Here is a 6,310-nt window from a genome sequence, read left to right as displayed (position 1 = left end):
TAAAATCCCAGGACCTACAAAACCCTTCTCCAGGACTTCTGTAAACAGACAACCAGAAAATTCTCCTTCAGGGCTTCCAGTAAAGTCCCAGGGCTTCTGTACAAAGTGTCACAAACAAAAATCAACACAGACAGAACAGACAAAAATAGAGTGCTAGGATACCACAAGTTTTATCCTTCTCAACTCCGCCACAATGAAAGTTCTCTTCTCTGTTCTTCTCAGTTCTCAGTTCTACTCTCTCCAAGCTTGGGCTTCTCCTTGTATATGGTCATTGGATCCTCCCAACAGGGGTTCACAAGTTCTGGGGTTCACAATTTGTGTGGTTCACAAGGTGTGTGGTTCACAAGTTCTGTTTCTCAACAAAGGCTTGATATAATCATGGGCAAGGTTTAAAACAAACTTGAAGTGAAACAAGGTGCTAAATAATTAAATAGCTGAAACAAGGTGTTAACAACTTCTTTGCTTGTCATTACAATGAGTAATTCCCCAATTTATAAGTGGTCAAAGGATATGAACAGACAGTTTTCAGATGAAGAAATCAAAACAACTTAGAGTGATGAGAAAAAATGTTTTGAATAATTAGTTATTAGAGAAATGCAAATTAAAACAACCTTGACATATCATTTTTACGCCTATCAGATTGGCAAAAATTATTGAAGGGGAAAGAGACAAATGTTGGAGAGGATGTGAAAAAATTATGACACTAATTCATTGTTAGTGGAATTGTGAATTGATCCAACCGTTTTGGAGAGCAATCTGGAATTGTACCCAGAGAGTTCTATACTGCCTGTAACCTTTCTTCCAGCAATATCACTACTAGGTCTGTTTCCCATTACAATTAGAGGAAAAGGGAAACTATATGTTCTAATATATTTATACCAATTCTTTGTGATGGTAAAGGACTAGAAAGTACAAGGGTGGTAGTCAATTGAGAAATGGCTAAACAAATTGTGGCATGTGAGTATGATGGAATTCTACTGTGCTATAAGAAATGGTGAGCATGATTTTAGATGAATAGACTAGCATATAATAATGCAGGGAGAAATGAGCAGAACCAAGAGAATGTTGAATATAATAATAGCAATAGTTTTAAGAACTACTTTGAGCGACTAAATAATTTTGACTATTTTAAATACCTAAATTAACTTCAAAAGGCATATGAAGGAAGATGCTATCTGCATCCAGAGAAAGAACTCATAAATAGAAGTATGTATAGAATAGTTGTACATATTTATATGCATATTTGTGTCTAATGGTAGCTATCTCTGGGGTGCAGAGGTGGGGAGGGAAGAAAAAAAGAGAAAGTTACATGATAACTTTATTTTTAAAAGGAATAGCAAGTTGTACATAAAAGATTTGCAGTGTCATATAAATCATCTTTTTTTTTTTTCCATTCTATATTAAAGAATTACGGCCAGAAGTGCAGGGAAGGGGAGTCGCTGCGGTATCCTGCTTCAACAGTGCTTGAACGGAACCGCTGCTCGATTCCCGGCTGAAGTCACCCTTAGCCACCTCTCCACCTTCACCTCCACTAACCAACACTTCTTTGGTCCTACCCTTGAGCAGCAGCTGTCCGCTTAGCTTCCCCTGGCCATTGCCGCTGCTGCAGCTCCTCCCCAGCCTCTGCCACAGCCTCAGCGGCCTCCTCCTCCTCCGCTGCTGCCATGACCACCTCGTCCCCCTCTCAGGTGCGGCAGAACTACCACTAGGTAGTTCTCTCCTAGGGTAAGCCCTCCATGGCACAGAGGTAAAGTGGTTTGCCCTACATCTCACAAAGAGTGGTAGAGCTACCACTAGAACCTGGGTATTTTTTCATACCATGCTTTAATCCTAAGGTAGCTGTGGGGGGTGGAAGATATGCCCCCCCCACCCCCTTGCTGTCTTTCCCTCAGGATGGTTAAAGCTGAATCCCACATCAGGACCTAGTCCCACTAGGACTTGGAGGCCCCCATCAACTGACAGATCAACCTGGAGATCTACACTTCCTACCTCTACCTGTCCATGGCCTACTACTTCAACCGCGACGACGTGGCGCTTAAGAACATCACCAAGTACTTGCTGCACCAGTTGCATGAGGAGCGAGAGAGCATGCCCAAGAAGCTGATGAAGCTGCAGAACCAGCGGGGCAGCTGCATCTTCTGGCAGGACATCAAAAAACCCCACCGTGATGACTGGGGGAGCGGGCTGAACGCAATGGAGTGTGCTCTGCACTTGGAAAAAAATGTCCAATTAAATCAGTCGTTACTGGAATTGCACAAGCTGGCAACTGACAAGAATGACCCCCACTTATGTGATTTCATCGAAACCCACTACCTGGAGGAACAGGTGAAGTTCATCAAACAGCTGGGTGATCACTTAACCAACTGTGCAAGATGGGGACCCCCATTTTGGCATGGTGGAATACCTTTTTTGACAAGCACACCCTTGGAGACAGTGACAATGAGAGTTAAGCCACACATGGCTTCCCCCACACCTGGGAACTGTGGGCGCCACTCTTACTGTCTTGCATATTTTGGTTATCTGACCTTTTCATAATCTGTAACAAAAAACGACCAACATTTACATGCTAATAAAGTGACTTGGTACTGATGAAATGAAAAAAAAAAGAATTACTCATTTGATGTCTTAAGTTCATAATAAAATGTTTTTTTTAAAGAGTGATCAGGAGACAGGCCTGGAGGAGGCCTGATCAATGCGGTGGAGTGAACCCAGGCTACTCCAATCCCCCTTCTAACCCTGAAAACACAGTAATTATTGCCCCAGGGAAAAATATTAAACAGTAAAGGCTTGGGAACCCTAGAGGAAGAGGATGGCTAGGGCCCTGCCCCAAAATGGGTAGAAGGTAGATTGCAAAGACAAAGACTCTGGAGTCCTACTATCAGAGAGGGAGGAACCAAATTCAGAGGGAGACAGTTGTTGACTCCACATCCATAACTTTAAAAACCAAATTAGAGAGATAGAAGATAACATGAATAATTCTTTTAAAACCAAGATTGCAAAATTAGAAAAAAAACATTACAATGAAGAAAACAGCTCTTTATTTTTTTTCCTTTTGGGGAGTTTACTATCAGATGAGACATATAGATATATACAAGTTAATTTAGGGAGGAGGATGGGCATTAGGAGTTTGCAGAGGGGGAGAGTCAGAAGTTCATATAGAAAGTGGTATTTGAGCTAAGTCTTGAACAAATGTAAGAACTTTTAAGGCTGTGTACAGTGTTAGGAGGAAATACATTTTAGGCATGGGAGGCAGCCATGTAAAGGCCCAAAGGGAGAGTGCTGTGTATGAGGAATGGCAAAGCCAGTTGAACTAAGTGTGAGAAGGAATATTGTGTGGAGGCTGGAAGGTTTGGACCTAACTTGTAAAAGGCTTTTAAATGCCAAGCAGAAGAGCCTATATTTAATCCTAGAGGCAATAGAAAGCCACTAGAGTTACACTGGAGTAAGGAAGTGACATGGTCAGATTTGTACTTTAGTAAATCACTAGGAGCTTTGTGGAGGATATATTGGAGTAGGAGTGACAAGGGAGGGGGACTAATTAGGAGGTCACTGGCTGCCCAAGTGAGAAGTAAAGAGGAACTAAGATGATGACTCTGAGTAGAGAAAAGGGACAGTTGTGAGAGATGTAGTGAAGTTAAAAATGGCAAGGTTTGATTGTTGATTGACCCTGTGGGGTGAGGAATAGTGAAGAGTCTGACTCGAGGATAGTGCTAAAGTTGTGAACCTTTAAAAGTATGGGGTGATACATTTGACATATTTATGAAAGTTCACAATAAGAGTTTTTTTTTTAATTTACTTTGTCTCTCATATTTTCTCCCATACCCCTTTCGACTTTTCCAGTGCATCTCTAATGCCGCAGTGCCTGTATATCTCATTTCCCAATTATATGTAAAATAGTATTAAAAATATATATATATGAGTATTTGATTTTAAAAATTTGAATTCCAGAGTCATTCCCTTCCTACCTTGTCACCCACCTTTATTGGGAAGATAAGCAGTTCAGTATAGGTTGTACATGTGTGGCTAATGCAAAACAATAACATAGTAGATATATTGTAAAAGACTGACTATACTTCCCTCCCTTCTATCCCACCTCTTGTTCTACTCTCTACTTTAATCGCGTCCTTTTTCAAAAGTGGGTGCTTCCAACTTCCCTCCCCTCCAGCCTGCCCTCCCTTCCATCATCCCACCTCCCATTCCCTTCCCCCGCTACTATCCTGGAGGGTGAGATACCCTATTTAGTGTGTATTTCCTTCCCTCCTCAAGCCAAATTCAATGGGAATAAGGTTGAACCATTCCCTTTTGCCTTCCTATTCTTCCCCTCCATTGTAACCATTTTCCATTGCCTCTTCTATATGAGATAGTTTACCCCAATCTGTCTTTCCCCATCTCCTCTCATTATATTCCTCTCTCACCTCTTAATTTCACCTTTTAAGTATCATCCCTTCCTGTTAAATTGGTCCTGTGCCTCTATCTATGTATAACTGTAAACATACATACACACATTCACATATGTATTCATATGCCCATATACCCTCATATATAGACATATATATTCCCTTCAACTACTGAGAAAAGTTTCATAAAGTACAATTATTGTTTTTCCACGTAGGAATGTCAATAGTTCAACTTTGATAAGTTCCTTATGATTTCTTTTCCCTGTTTACCGTCTCATACCTCTCTTGCTTCTTGTATCTAAATGTCACATTTTCTATTCAACTCTGGTTTTTTCATCAAGAATGCTTGAAAGTCCTCTATTCCACTGAATGACCATATTTTCCCCTGAAACATGATACTCAGTTTTGCTGGGTAGGTGACTCTTGGTTTGAATCCCAGCTCCTTTGCCCTCCAGAATATCATATTCCAAGCCCGTCGATCCCTCAGTGTAGAAGCTGCCAGATCCTGGGTTATCCTGATTGTGTTTCCACAATATTCAAATTGTTTCTTCCTGGATGCTTGTAATACTCTCTCCTTAATCTGGGAATTCTGGAACCTGGCTATAATATTCCTAGGAGTTTTCTTTTTGGGATCTTTTTCAGGAGGTGATCGGTGGATTCTTTCAACATCTATTTTGCCCTCTGGTCCTAAAACATCAGGGCAGTTTTCTTTGAGAACTTCCTGGAGGATGGTTTCTAGGTTCTTACTTTGGTCATGGCTTTCAGGTAGTCTAATAAGTTTTAAATTATCTCTCCTGGATCTATTTTCCAGGTCAGTGGTTTTTCCCATGAGATATTTCACATTGCCTACTATTCTTTCATTTGTTTGGATTTGTTTAACAGCATCTTGATTTCTCATAAAGTCATTAGCTTCCATTTGCTCCAATCTAATTCTGAAGCAATGATTCTCCTTATTGAGCTGTTGAGATTCCTTTTCCATCTGGCAAATTCAGCTTTTTTGTTGTTTTCATTTATTTATTTATTTTAAGCAATCAGGGTTAAGTAACTTGCTCAAGGTTACATAGCCAGTTATTTCTGGGTGTGGTGCTAAGTGTCGAGCCCAGGATTCGATCTCCAGGTCATCCCAACACTGGAGCCGGTGCTCTTACTCGCTGTGCTACCTGGCCTCCCCCAAATTCGGCTTTAAGCTATTCTTCTCCTCATTGCCTTTTTGAGCTTCTTTTGCCATTTGAGTTAGTCTATTTTTTAAGGTGTGATTTTCCTCAGTCAGGCTGTTCACACTCATTTTGTAATTTTCTTGCATTATTCTCATTTCTCTTCCCAATTTTTCCTCCAGTTCTCTTCTGTACTTCTTAAGGTCCTCTATGGCCTGTAACCAACTCATATTTTCCTTTGAAGCTTTTGGTGCAGGAGTTCTGACTTCACTGTCTTCCTCCTGTTCCATGCTTTTCTCCTTTTTGTCCCCAATATAGGAGTGTAATGTTGGAATCTTCTGTCTGCTTTGTTTCCTTTGCCTGGTCATGTCGCCCCTCAGTCACTTTTTGCCACAGTAGGACTCTGCCACCAGACAGGGGAGCTTTTGTCCCAAATGCTGGGGTTTTCTCAGCTGCTGGAGGTATTAGATGGGTGCCCTCTCTGAGGTCTCCACACACTCTGCAAGCTGGACATATACCCCAGGACCTCCACCCTATACTGCAATCCAGATCCAAGAAGGTTAAAGCAAGAGCAATTACCCCTCATACTGATGCTTGGTCCCCCTACACTCTGTAGGCCAGGAGCTGAAGCTGCCACATGGCTGGCTGTGCCTCATCTTGCCCCAGGGGGCAAAAGCCAACACACTCCCACTTACTGGGTCCCAAAGTCCAGACTTCACTGACCGCTCACTTTGTCCTTCACATCTATGTATTGATAAC

At 41.6% G+C, this 6,310-nt stretch overlaps 1 long non-coding RNA gene across 1 annotated transcript; it reads left to right on the top strand.

The window, feature by feature from the left end:
* Positions 1-1,503: 1,503 nt before the first annotated feature.
* Positions 1,504-2,322, top strand: LOC138163136 (uncharacterized). The gene is made up of 2 exons (XR_011168803.1): positions 1,504-1,571; positions 2,116-2,322. It is a non-coding gene; the product is annotated as an uncharacterized lncRNA (long non-coding RNA).
* Positions 2,323-6,310: the final 3,988 nt, after the last annotated feature.

This window comes from Petaurus breviceps, unplaced genomic scaffold, assembly GCF_028583685.1.
Source record: "Petaurus breviceps papuanus isolate PSGF00001 unplaced genomic scaffold, PetGlider_PUasm1.0 187, whole genome shotgun sequence".
NCBI classification, from domain to species: domain Eukaryota; kingdom Metazoa; phylum Chordata; class Mammalia; order Diprotodontia; family Petauridae; genus Petaurus; species Petaurus breviceps.
This window is presented reverse-complemented; position numbering and strand designations above follow the sequence as displayed.